Below are 14,794 nucleotides of genomic sequence, written 5' to 3'. Positions count from 1 at the left end.
CTTTTATATGCCAAAATATAAGGTCAATAAAAGGTCTCTCATCTATCATCAACTATATGGAGGAGACTATTCATCCAATATCTGCTGACTTAAGAAAGGGATTTTCTTTCCTGTGGTGCTTCTGCACATTGTACTTTAAAAAAAAAAAAATAAAGATCTATGTATTTGTAAGATACACAGTTCAGTGTTTACAGGTTTTATCCCCATGCCCTCTTTCCATAGGAGGCAACTTGAGTATCTGGCTTGTTTTCCTTTGATGCCTCAAGTGTTATGTGTTTGAAAGATGTCTGTAAAAACATAATACAGATCCTTGCAAAAGTTTCATGTATAAGCAAGGTGTGTGTGTGTGTGTGTGCGCGCACATGTCTAAAATGCTATATACATATATGGGAGTATAATAACTATCGGGAGCTTTTGTTTAGTAAAAGCACAACAGACATCTGAAAGAAATCTTAAAGAAACCAGAGGAAAGGGCTTATACTGAATGACACAACCTGGAAGACACAACTTCAATTGTGAGATACTTGTGCATATAGATAGCCCACGATGGGAAAGTCACACATGTTGCATTCAAACATTTCATTTTTCCAGGGTGCATTAAAAAGAACTGGGTGACCTTTAGTAGCAAATGGTGCATTTTGAATCTCTTTTTGTTTTGCTTGTTCTTTGAAATGGAGAATTATAGTTGCTACTGCTAATCCCATTTTAGTAGAGCAACATTTCAAAGTAAAAGCTGCAACTGACACTGTCTATAAGGCAGTACTTTTATGGGTAAAAATTGATAATGCTTTTGTAAAACAACGAATTGGCTGATAAGATTATTACTTTCTTTAATGTATTGTTTACTAGTCATTTGTTGAATGCAAGGAGGGACAGGGTTTGAAGTTATTTCAAAGCTTTTGGCAAGTCTTCAATTTTTAAATATTTGGTTTAAAATACAGCAGTAATGGCCTAGTTCAAGTTACTAGTCCTGCCTAGAATAGGCTCAATGGGACACAATAGTTATCATTTGCAACTAAAGCATTTCTAATGCTTTGCTCTGAAGTGGCAATGAGAATGGCATAGCCATCCAGATATTGTTGATGTGTAACCTTCAGCATTTCTCCTTATTGAATATATTTCTTAAAGCTGAGAAAATTCGCCACCTAATTTTTTTTAAAGAGTCATATAATTCCCATCTTTGGTCTGAACCCTCATTGCTAGTCAATCCATGAAAATTATAAAACACACATGGTCAGTGTGCATTTAAGGGGATGCAGCACATATAAAAAGGTCTAGGAATGTTTGAAAAAGCCCTATAATGAATGGACTACAGCAGATCTCAATATATCCCAGATCCTAAGCAAAATTGGTTCAACAAGATGCGGAGTGCATTGTAGACAAGGCACCAACCCCTGCTGAAGTGCATTATAGAATCCAGAATGGGAGCTGCCTAAAATGCACCGAAGGCATGGTTGGGCAGCCGGGGCTAATTGATCCCCAGGGAGGAGTAATGGATAACCTCTGCTCTGAACTGTCACTCCCTTTTTTTCACCCCATATGGCTCCTGAACGCTGATGCGCATCCCTGATGCACATCCCCGCTGGAAATGGGGGAAAATGCACAGTGGTTTGTGGGCACCTTCCGTGTTCAATGTAATCACCTTCCTGGTCTCAAATCAGTTCCAGGCATGGCTATCTAATCATCCGCACAGTGAAAACTGGTTTCAGCCAAACCAGTTCCAAGCTGTATTATAGTATCAGTGTAGATGTGCCCTGGGAAAGTCATTTCCACTGAGCCCTTCTAGTGATGGCCATCAGTTTAGATGGCCTTCGAAGGAAATCAGACAAAATCTAAGAAATCTAAGAATCCTCATCACTGGTAATCATGATGGATATATGTTGGTCCTAAGGCTCTAAATACTATTGTCCAAAACTCCAAATCTCAAGGTCAAAGCCCACCAAACCCTTCCAGTATTTTCTGTTGATCATGGGAGTTCCGTGTGCCAAATTTGGTTCAATTCCATCATTTGTGGAGTTCAAAATGCTCTTTGATTGTAGGTGAGCTATAAATCCCAGCAACTACAACTCCAAAATGACAAATTCAGTTCCCCCGCCCCAACCCCACAAGTATTCCAATTTGGGCATATTGGGTATTTGTGCCAAATTTTGTCCAGTGAATGAAAATACATCCTGCATATCAGATATTTGCATTATGATGCATAACAGTTGCGAAATTACAGTTATGAAGTACTAATGAAAATAATTTTATGGTTGGGGATCACCACAACACGAGGAACTGTATTAAGGCGTCACAGCATTAGGAAGGTTGGGAACCACTGGTTTAGATCAAGAGAAACAATTGTTCCCCTCTATTCTGCTCTGGCCAGACCCTACCTGGAATACTGTGTCCAATTCTGGGCACCAATTCAAGAGGGATATTGACAAGTTGGAACGTGTACAGAGGAGGGCAACTAAAACAATCAAAGCTCTGGAGACCATACTCAATGAAGAGCAGCTGAAAGAGCTGGGAATGTTCAGCCTGAAGAAGTGTTAGAGGAGACATGAATATTTGAAAGGATGTCATAAGGAAGAGAAAGCAGGCTTGTTTTCTGAAGCCCTGGTTCAAGTTATAGGAAAGGAGATTCCACCTGAACATTAGAAAAACTTCCTGACTGTGAGAGCTGCTCAGCAGTGGAGCCCTCTGCCTCAGAGTGTAGTGGAAACTCCTTCTTTGAAGGATTTTAAACAGAGGCCTGGATGGTCATTGGTTGGGAGTGTGTTGATGGTACTTTTCCTGCATGGCAGGGGGTTGGGCTGGGTGACCCTGATTTTATAATTCTACAGAGCTGGACATGTTCATCTTGGTGAAGAGGAGACGGAAGGAGATATGATAGCATTCTTTAAATACTTCAAGGGAGGAGAGAATAGGCCTGGTTTCTGCTGCCCTGGACAGTAGGACCAAGTCAAATGGTTTAAAGTTACAGAAGAGTAAATTTCAATTGAACATTAGAAGGAACTTGTATGCTCGGGGAAAGTCTCTTACTTCAACACACAATACGCATAATTGTATTGGATGCAGTTGCAGGTCAGGTTATCAAACACATAGATCGAGATCCAGACATTAGTCAATTTATCTGCCTATCAATGAGTAGTAGTAGCAGTAATAGTAGTAGTAATAATAATAACTTTATTTATATTCTGAATGAACAACAACAAAATCTCCCCGAAGGGAATCAGGGCAGATTCCAAACATAAAAGGCAAACATTCAATGCCCAAATACAACAAAAATACATCCATACTAACAAAATTTAAGAACCCAACATATAAACACGAATTATAATTTAACAAACTAAAATTAAATAAATGTAATCTGATATGTCCAGTATGATAATCTCATTTTAGTCATATTGGCCTCTAGTCAAAGGTGAAGGCTGAATCTCTCCAGAACCCATTTATTTATGTTTTGGTTTTTAATCAGGATGTCCCATTTAACATGTATATAATGCTTTGAATATTAAAAAAAATTAGGCATAATTATATATTTTATGTGTTTTAAGTCACATATTGGAACAGTTATTGTTTCAAAATAGGGATGCCGGAAGGTGTTTATCCCAAATACTGTATAATCTGCAATTTTATGGGATCATCAACCACTTGATGTTAAGACTAGCTACTGTGAATGGGGTTTCAGTTCCAAAAGAAATATATTTCGTAATTACAGCACTGGGGGAATGAAAGTTATAGCTGTGGTGTTTTTCACCAGATCAGTAACATCCTCTTTTAAGAACTGAAACATGAAATGAAACACAGGTATTCAGACCAGAATTTTTAGCTAGGTTTTCTAAATTCGGTTAATTTTCTCTTGAATAACTTGGACAATATAATCCCAAGGTAAAACTCCAAGACAGACTTTAAGCATGCTTTCAATTGCAAAACTGGAAACAGTAAAACAACAACAAGATAGAAACACAATTATTTTGTGCATTATTGTACCAGCGAGACAACAGATGTACAGAACCATTATAACGACAAGGTTATAAAGTAAGCTGGTGCATGTGAATGGAAGCTTTACTGCCAGACTTTTACTCATGTTACTGGAATTTACAGCCTCAGCTGCTGAAAGGGAAGAAGAATGTAAGATAGCGAGACTTAACAACTTGAGATTAAGGAGTAGCTAAGCCTGTAAGTGCACAAAGTGCCTTTGCCCCTTTCCACCAAAGGAATTTGCAGTAACTTTATATAGTTGCGGGGCAAAACATTTGCAACCTCTCACTCAAATGCGTTTGGAGCTTCCAAGTGCACAAGCCAAACCTGTTGCCAATTATTTTACTGATGGGAGAATAACTGTTAAATAAACATTATGAATTTAAAACATAGAAAGCCACTGTCTTCTTCCCATTGGACCTGAGTTATATGGACTAGGTAAGATGAAATCCATGGGAAGTGCTACATATACAACTAAAGAAAGGAAAACAAATTCTCTATCTCAAAAATGAGATTCACATATATATTGAATAGTCTTCTCTTATTTCAATAGTAATTTTTATTTGGGAAAAACTAACACAAAATCTACAAACAGATTTTAAAAAACAAGAATACAAAACATCCAACAAAATACAAAGATACTTTTTTAAGAAACAGTAAGAATTAATTTTTCTAATATAAAAACTAAATTCAAATGTGAAACATCAAATCTAGGAGCTTTACATTCTCTGCCTAATAATTTTATTCCCTCAATGTCAAGACTCAGAAGCCTCAGTAAAGCAAACACAGGGTAAACGATCCAAACACAAGTTTATTGGTTACAAAAGAGTCTTTAAAGCACTTAAAATCAGTGCAGCAGGTTCAGTCAACAAATTGACATCAAAAATGAGGTGATATAATGAACTGAAGTATAAACCGGATTATCCTGGTGTTTATTCCGGTACAAACACAAAAATACAGCAATCCGCTTTAAAGTTGGCACAGTTCAAAAGGCACAGTTCAAGAAACAAAACACAGTCAAAAAAAACATTCCTAGGTTAAAGCACGAAGTTTACAGTTAGTTCAAATCCAGTTGGCAAAAGAGTTGTTCAAACCAGTCCAAAGTCAAGCCGTATTAGAGGTAAACACAGGAACACAGGAATCTGTAGTCCAAGGACCCAAGCTCGAGAGTTGGCAGTAACAAAGATTCACATCCCAAAAGAGACACTTTGCCTTCTGTAAAGAGCCATACCACCCAAACCCACTTTTATCCTAAAGCTCCTCATTAGAGAATGATGAGCTCTCCACCCTTTCCGCATCGCTCTCAGCTGCCTCCATCCTCGCAGTTGAACCTGAGCACCCATCCCTCCACCTCTGCCAGCGTCTGTCAAGACTTAGGTCTTGCCAAGTGCTCCCCGGATGCCAATCCCCTGTGAACCCCTCAAATTCATCACTGGAGGTGGGTTGGTTACAAATGTCCCTAATCTCCTGAACATGGGTCCAATCCAGCTCATCCTCCTCCTCCATTTAACTCCCAGACCCATCACTCCTTTCAAACCCCATGAAGTCCTCGTCCTCTGTAGGAGCACTAAGTATATCACGAATACGTTTCCTTTGAAGCTCTTCATTGACTCTTGATCGCGAGTAGCCCGCTTGACTCCCCTGCTTTCCTCCCCATCCCCCATTTCACAATCGGAGAAGCCCTCAAACGTCTCAGAATCACTTGGAGCCATGATAATCTCTCTAATCCGCTTGCGCTGCTGTGCAGCCCTCTTCTCCCTTCTACCAGTAGTAGCAACGTTACCATCACGCTGAACTACAACACTCAATTTTCCACGCCGGTTTCCCTTATAATAACACTCTTCTAGTTCAATAAACAATAGTGAAGTTTTGACCCCAGCATTGCTGTAAAAACATACATAGTCCTCACTTAAAATATATTTTCATACCAATTGTTTCCACTAGAACAGGGGTCCTCAACTTTTTAAACTGAGGGCCAGGTCACAATCCCTCAAACTGTTGGAGGGCCAGATTATAATTTGGAAAAAAAGCATAATTTGAATTTCTATGCACACTGCACGTATCTTATTTGTAGTGCAAAAAACACTTTAAAATAATACAATAATTAAAATGAAGAACAATTTTAACAAATATAAATGTATTAGTATTTCAATGGGAAGTGTGGGTCTGCTTTTGGCTGATGAAATAGGATTGTTGTTGTTGTTGTGTGCTTTCAAGTTGTTTCAGACTTAGGTTGACCCTGAGTGAGGGCCGGGTAAATGACCTTGGAGGGCTGTATCCGGCCTCCAGGCCTTAGTTTGGGGATCCCTACACTAGAGAATACATTTTCCTATCACAGTGAATCAAAACCCAGAGATGTGCTGGGGACAGCAGTTAAAGTATGGGAGCCTACACCTTCATGATTAGATTGTAAAGGGGACTGGAAACTATCAATGGGGTTCTTTGTACATTTAAATAAGCAATCTCATACACATTTTCTTCTATGATTCAATTAGTATTTGAGGACTTAGGCCACATCTACACAGGCCTAAAGCCTGTGATTGCTTCAGGATAAAGCTTGAGGGTGCTTCTACACAGCCCTTTAACTTAAGAACATTCGTGTTTAAATAACGTGAAAATAATGTGTTCCTGCATCCCCATCCACCCCTGCTTTCTGGGGTGGGTGTCCAGATGTTCAAAAGTAAAAAAACAAAAAAACAGCCTCTGGTACCGGAGCTTTCCTGGCGCCAGGAGAAGGGGGGGAAGGAAAATCGCTCCTGCCCCCCTCCCCACTCTCCTGGCACATCATTTCTACACACCAGGAGAGCTCTGTCACCACTCTAATTGAAGCCAAGTAATTTCTTTTACTTTTAAAGCGGGGGTTGGGGGCTTTTGAACAGGAGGTTAGTGCCCTCATGGTTTTCAGGGCTAATTGAGCCTGGAAAACCACGGGACTGCTGTCTGGACTTCCCCCTCAAAAGTCCAGAACTTTTGAGGGAGCAGTCCAGACAGTGGGAATAGTGGGTTTCTCCCGTGCCCTCCAAGAATGTGCAGAATAAATCAACTAAAAAATTTATTCACCACAAACCAGGATTTTCCTGGTTTGTGGCAAATTAATTCTGGTTTGCCTAGACAATCCCCTTTTAATTGGAGGAACTCACACTTTAAAGGGCTTTCTGGAAGCACCCTGAGACATCCTAATGATGCCTCATGGTAATCCAGATTAACCAGGAGTAAACCTGGATTTTCTGGTTTACTCTGGGTTAAAAAAGCATCTGTAAAGATCTGGACCTTCAGTAAGGTCTGGCTCTTTGCAGGTGTGGGGTGTGTGGAGACTGCTCTTAAGATTGACATCCACAATTGAAGGAATATTATCCACAGTGATCCCACCTCTATGGGCTCAAACAGCCTATGTAAAAGGGATGGCAGTGCTGTCCGCCCCTCCTCTGCCCTCTTTCTACCTTCAATCAAAGTAAAATTAGCAGGAAGGCTTCAACTGAGATTTCAAGAGGGGATGGGGGAACTCAAAAACTCCATTGCATCATTTCCAGGCTCAATGGAGCGCTTTGAATCCTTCAATCATGGTAACTTTCTAATTTTACTGTTTAAGGGCAGAAAAGAGGGGGGGGGGCAGTGGCCATACTCCCCTGTGCTGGTTTGGCATGGGAGGGAATCTAGCCACCCACCACCAAAAAATAATTGGGTTTGGGGCTGCTGTGTGGCCTAAATCCTGAGATAAATCAACATTCCAGTTCCTCTCAAAACTTATGCTTGTGTGGAAGGCCCCAAAATCAGCAATCTTATGGTAGGCCCACTATGATGTTTTGGTGAAGTAAGTCTTGGTGATGTAGAACTCAATGCAAAATCCACCTAGCTCTCTAAGTGCAAAGCTGTTGTTTTTTTAAAAAATCTTGCTCTAGGGTGGGATGAGACTTTGCTTCTTGTTTCAAAATTGGTCACAAAGCAAAATACATTTTGGTTGCTGTGAGTTTTCTGGGCTGTATGGCCATGTTCCAGAAGCATTCTCTCCTGATGTCTTGCCTAGATCTATGGGAGGCATTCTCAGAGGTTGTGAAGTCAAAGTACTTTGTTTTTGGATTGTTGGAGGTTTTTCGGGCTATATGGCCATGTTCCAGAAGCATTCTTTCCTGACGTTTCACCTGCATCTATGGCAGGCATCCTCAGAGGTTGTGAATAACCCAGTTATTCCGGCCATGAAAGCCTTCGACAATAATTTGTTTTTGTCTATAGGCAATCTTGGCCCTGAGTTGGACATCAGAGTTTTGTTGATGCTCTTAGTTGGCCATTAATCCCTAGATACTGCCAGAGGGAATTATGCTTCTCTGTTGATTGTCTTTGATCTTGTTTTGACAGCTGTTGGTGGTATCATGCAGAGGCAATATTTCAATTCCAGTCCCCTGGCAAATTCATATGACCGGTGTTAAATCATCCTGCTCTTATCTTGCAAGGAGATACATGAAGGTTATCTTGTATTCAAATTTTACCTATTCCCATAGGATGTATATTTCCATGTGCAGACATTTGGAGGAAAGTGTTAGTAGTGATGCCATACATTTTTCTTCCTCTGGCGTTCATGTTCATAGCACAGTGGCTGCTTCAGCCACCTGAAACCAAATTCAAGATGGAGGAAATACAGTTTCATACAGGAAGTTTTGAGCTAAGTTGTCATGGATCAAGCTTCCTCCTGCTGTGCAAACCTCACATCTCTTGTATGCATGTTGATTATTTTGGGTATGGTTCTAAACTGGGATTTGTTACGATTCAGATGAAGTAAATTATCCATGTGTTCCATAACTATTGAGCTTAAGTACTCTACATAAGATTCGTGTTGAGGATACTATGACTTGGAAGGGAAAAAGCAACAGCCCCATTGCCTTAAGGAAAAGATATGATTGAAATCATTTTACCAATACTTTTCTGCTTTATTATTTCCTTGTGAGTGTAATTTAAGACACTTGTAGCTCAGGGAGTCAGAAACCCGGCTGCTATGACCCAATTTGAGAAAGCCACATGCTCATGTTTCTCCACTCCTTTGCTAGAAACTGCTGTAGCTTCCCAGAGTTCAGCTCTCTGCAGACTGACCTCAGTGTGGTTTGTGCCAACACAGCAGGGAATATTTTTTGTAAGAAAGGCATTTTGGCAAACAATTTAGCAATGGCAAATTAAAATGGGTACTCCACAGGAAGAACTTTCTATTTCAAGCAGATACATTCTCTGAATCATTTTGCAAGATTCAAACTTACTGGTAAAAACATTGCCACATAAATAGAATAATAGTGAAATTCAGAAGATGCACAGATAGGACTTTGATGCACAAATCTGAAGGAGAAACGTACTTGTATGAATGTATGATTTAGTAAAGCTCACAAGTTATTTCTTCAAAGTCCCTAATACTATGAAGAAAAAGGTCTACCATGAGAATTACATGGGAATAAATAATAATAATAATAATAATAATAATAATAATAATAATAAACAACTTTATTTATATTCCGCCCCATCTCCCTGAAGGGACTAAGGGTGGATTCCAGTAAAAAAGACAAACATTCAATGCCTGACTACAACAACCAATACACACTTAATAGCAAAAATAATAACCCAACATATAAATTATAACTTAACATTTAAAATTCAGATAAGACATAACCTATCAAATAAATTATAACAACATAGAACAAAGCATTAAAGAGAATAATCAATTTCCCAGAGACAGAATTCATTGGGGGATACTATATAAGTTAATTATTAGCAAAGATGTTAACTGGGCTAGCAGGGTAAACAGGACCTGGATACGGGTAACAGATATTAATCAAAGGTATAGTAGCAGTATCATTATCGAATCCTCCTCCTCTTCATAAGCCAGTGAACAGAAGTGTGCTTTCAGTTGTTTTTTGGATGTGTAGAGGGAGAGGACCATCTTTATTTCATTAGGAAGGGAGTTTCAGAGGTGGGGAGCAATTACAGAGAAGGCCCTTTCTCTTGTTCCAACCAGCCATGCTTGAGATGGGGGTGGGACTGAGAGCAGGGCCTCCTCCACTGCATGAGCTAATTTGTATGCGGAGATGCGATTGGTCAAATAGTCTGGACCTGACCCATTTAGGGCTTTAAAGGTAATGACCAGCACTTTGTATGTAGCTCAGAAGCAGACTGGCAGCCAGTGGAGCTGCCGCAACAGGGGAGTAGGCACTCCAGTGAATAACCTGGCTGCTGATCTGTGGACCAGTTGAAACTTCTGGACTATCTTCAAAGGCAGCCCCATGTAGAAAGCTTTGCAGCAGACCAAGTAGTAGATCATATCTAATTGGGATTATGCGATTAACTTTAAATAATTTTTAAAACATTAAAAGAAAGTATGCTGTATAAACTCATATATAAGTAGAAATTTTAGATTAAAAAATCAACCCCAACACTGGAATCTACTTATCTGTGGGCCAGTGTAAGTACTGTACCTACATTCTTAACCAAAAAGACACCATCATGCTTTCTGTGAAAAGTGATTGACAAGCAAGAGCTTAATGTGTCCTGGGAAAACCTGAAAGAAGCCCTGACCACTATACCTCTCTGCCACAGCTTTATTCTTGACCTTTCTGGATACACAGGCAGGAAAATTACCCCTGGCTTATTCATGGGTTATATAAAAAAATATAATTTCCCCCACCTACAAAAAAACTTGTTGTTGACTAACACAGAAGTATATATAGTAAATAGAAAACTTCCCTATAAACAGAATAGACAGCCACCTTCTTGTGAACGGTTTGAAGGCCAACAATAATTCTTGCCAGTGACATATCCAGCAAAGCTGCCATTTAAAGTTGGAACTTCTACAGGATGCATTGTTGGCAAGTAATTAACATATTTCTGGATAGTTTTGTAGCTAACCGGATGAGTGACAACAACTGGGCTTCTATAAAAACTATTTCTCTCTATCTTTTTATCCCCAACGCTATGGGGAGAGGAGCCAAGTTGTAGATGCTTCTCCTGGGGTCGCCTGCTGAACTGGCTTGACTCCCAAGTGGGCTGTGTTGGAGCCATTTTTAGAAACCTGTTCGGTCTTGCTGTCAGGGTTTGCTACCTAGGGAATCTATTTGTTTTGAGAGGCTATTAACAGCCCGTGGTTCACTGTAACACAACACCAAACACCCGTTTAACTTTTTTATCTCCTTGTAATCCAGCATCTCTTTTTTACAACCCCATTTTAGCAAGCATGAGGCTAGAGACTAACTAAAGTCACATATTATGCCCTGCAATTTTTATACAATATTTTTTAAATAAAATAAAAAGTGGCTTTTTAAATTCTGTTGTTGTTGTTGAACTGTTTCTTCTTAGACTATTGGTTTTATAATTGTGACACGATTTTTGTATTTTAAAAAAAATATATAATTGTGTTTTGACTTGAAAGGACTTTGCTGTGAAATAAAGAATTGTTTTTCAAATTTTAATGTCAGAGGATTTTAATCTTATTATGAGGGGGGGAATTCTTGATGCAAATTACAGCTCTAAGAGAGCATTCAATAAATGAAGATGGAAACAGTTTAAACATTTTAGGAGGATTGAAGTAAGGGTATATCAGGTGGGGTCATATGTGCATTTAAATATAGATATGAGGGCGCTTCCAGACAGCTCAGAAATCTGTGCCAATGCAGGTTTTAAAAACTCGCTTTGGTATGGATTACTGTCCCCAATCCCATCCAAAAACCCAGGCTTTCCGGGGGTGGGGGGGTGGCTACATGCCATCCTGATTACAATTGCCTGGAGGATGCAAGGAGAAACATTATGGCAGTCAGATAAGGTGGGATTTTTTATTTACTTTTTAGAGGGATATTTGGGTTTGGGAGGCGGGGGGGAAGTTGCCCTCTTCAAACCTCAAATTTCTCCCTAAAAAGTAAAAAGTAAAAAAAAAACCCTGGAGCCTGAAAAACTGAGATGGTTGTATAGATTGAGCCCGGGAATCACGTGACAATCCACACAGGGCCCATACCTGATAAGATCAGGATTTTACCATAAGATCCAGATCTTAGCAGGTGTTTAATTAATTCAGAACAAACCAAACATACCCTGGTTTGTTCTGAATAAATTTGGTTTTACCAGAGGAATTAAAAGATGTTAGTGAATACCTTTCCTGAGATATGGCCACTAGTTCCAGGAGAACATTTGGGTCAATTTTTCATGAATCATTTCACATTTGTTTAAATGATTGTTTATAATCTCTTACACTTAAAGGACACTGTATAATACCTTATATTTTATAGAGCTGCTTTGTCTAATAATCTGAAGAATAGTTTTATATCTGGGGATGGCAGGTTATATTTCTCATCAAGATAAGACTTCTTAGCCCTGTAGAAAAAAATCTAACAGTCCCATGAGCAAATTTACTCATTTATTATAAATAAACAAATACATTTATTTAAATTTATATTCACATTTTCACTTATAAATGATTTTCAGGATGGCTAAGAATAATGAAACATAAGATAAACACACATAATGAGAATTAATATGCATAATAAAAATCATCGAGATACACATACATATATTCAATAAACAGAAAGCTCCCATTAATTAGACATCTACTTTGGGAGGTAAGTGAACTCAAAAGCCATAAGCCTATGACAAAACATCTTGGCAGAAGGATATCAGATGTGGCAGGGAGTTCCAGGACTCACCAATGCTTCCAAAAAAGGCTTGTTACAATGTAGGAGAGCAGAGAAAAATCCTCTAAAAATAGGCTCATAATAAAAAAGAAGGCTGCCTTTCAAATAACCTCATCCCACATCATGTGGGGCTTGATAGCTCATGACAAGCACATTTAATTATTCCTGGAAAAGGATTGATAGCCAGTGAAGTATTGTAATGAGAAAGCTAATTGCTGCTTATCAATAGTCAGACGGCAGCATTCTGAACTAGTTGAAGATTCTGCCACATTCCAAAAGTAATTCCATGAGAGGCATGTTTTATGATATTTCAAATGAGATGTACAGTACATGGAGCTTGTGGCACAATGACCTGATCTGACATTTTCAACTGCAGAAAAGAGTTGCCAAAGTTTAGGAAATGTTACCATCCACCTACCATCTCGAGAAATTCAGTCTCCATGGGATTAGTAAATTAAAAGAGAGAGATTTAGAAGTCAACATAATATTCCATAATTCCAGCCCACCCCAGTGGCTCAGAAGGAGGCTCAAAATCATCAAAAAGGCCCAGGAGAACTGACAGACTTGCATCCTCAGCCACCCATTCCACATCCACCTGGGCAACCAAAGTTTCCACTCTTTCTCCAGAATTCTTTGGACTGGAATGGTACAATAAATCATATCCTGCAACAACAAAAACATGTTGAGAAGTCACCATATATATTGTGCTGAAAATTGGAAAGTTCACTCATGTACATTGACTCTTATGCCATTGCTGCTTCTCTTAGCTGTCCAAAATGCCAAGAATAATATGGTTGAAGACATTTTGAAGCTATTACAGTAGGCCCTCCACTTTTATGGGAATTAGGAATGCAGGACCTCCATAAAAATGGGAACATGCAAATAGAACACACCTTTTCAACCTGAGCAATACCTGTTTTCCATCAGAAGTTGACCATAGACTCACTCTAGAGGATGTAGACATTTCTAGAAACCAATTCATTAAATCCACAAGTAATCAAAGCTGTTTTCTATCTCTCTCCCAACCATTTTAGCCTAATTTTAGATATTTTAAATGATATTTTAAGGATTTAATATGCTAGTAATTACCCGGATTACATTATGTCTGGTTCATTTATGATGGTTTATAATTTATTGAGTAGTTCTTGGCTTGTTTATTGATATGTTTATATATTTTTGTCTATGTTATGCTCTCATTTCTAGCAAAAAGTAAAGGCTTGGCTGGTGGCTGTTAACTGTACTAGTCTCTAAAGCAGGGATGAGAATCATATGGAGTATGTATTGTCGAAGGCTTTCATGGCCGGAATCACTCAGTTCTTGTGGGTTTTTTCGGGCTATATGGCCATGTTCTAGAGGCATTTCTCCTGACGTTTCGCCTGCATCTATGGCAGGCTTCCTCAGAGGTCTGCTGGAGCTGGGAAAAAAGGGGTTTATATATCTGTGGACTGACCAGGGTGAGACAAAAGGCTTTTGTAAGTTGGGCTAGGTGTGAATCTTTTCAACTGACCACCTTGATTAGCATACAATGGGCTGACTGTGCCTGGAGCAAACTCTTAATGAAAGGTGCTTAGAAGTCCCTGCCTGTTTTTCTCTCTGCTGTTTTAATTTTAGAATTTTTTAATACTGGTAGCCAGATTTTGTTAACTTCTACATGGAACAATTTGAAAAACAAGCTCTTGAAACAGCAACCAAAAAGCCCACTATATGGTTCAGATATGTGGATGACACTTTCACCATTTGGAGCCATGGAGAAGAAGAACTCAACAGGTTCCTGGAACATCTTAACAGCATCCACCCTAACATCCAGTTCACTATGGAAAAAGAAAAGGAAGGAAGATTGCCTTTTCTAGATGTCCTAGTAATCCGTAAACCAGATCAACAATTGGGCCACACCGTTTACAGAAAACCCACACACACAGATAGATATCTACATAAAAACTCCAACCATCACCCAAGTCAAAAAAGAAGCACCATTAAAGCCTTGGCAGACCGTGCAAAAAGAATCTGTGAACCCCATCTCCTCCAAGATGAACTGAACCACCTCAACTGGGCTCTACAGGCCAATGGATACTCCACCTCAGACATCAGAAGAGCTGCAAGACCAAGAACAAGCCACAAGAGTAAAGATGAAGATCCACCCAGAGGAAAAGTGTTCCTGCCATATATCAAGGGAACCA

The 14,794-nt window shown here is 39.3% G+C and overlaps 1 protein-coding gene across 1 annotated transcript in view; it reads left to right on the top strand.

The window, feature by feature from the left end:
• MYBPC3 (myosin binding protein C3) overlaps positions 1-14,794 on the top strand; it is a 95,139-nt gene that overhangs the window by 888 nt on the left and 79,457 nt on the right. The window lies entirely within an intron of this gene.

This window comes from Anolis sagrei, chromosome 1 (genome assembly GCF_037176765.1).
Source record: "Anolis sagrei isolate rAnoSag1 chromosome 1, rAnoSag1.mat, whole genome shotgun sequence".
Classification (NCBI taxonomy): Eukaryota; Metazoa; Chordata; class Lepidosauria; order Squamata; family Dactyloidae; genus Anolis; species Anolis sagrei.
The sequence above is the reverse complement of the archived record's forward strand: the minus strand, read 5'-3'. Positions and strand labels throughout refer to the sequence as shown.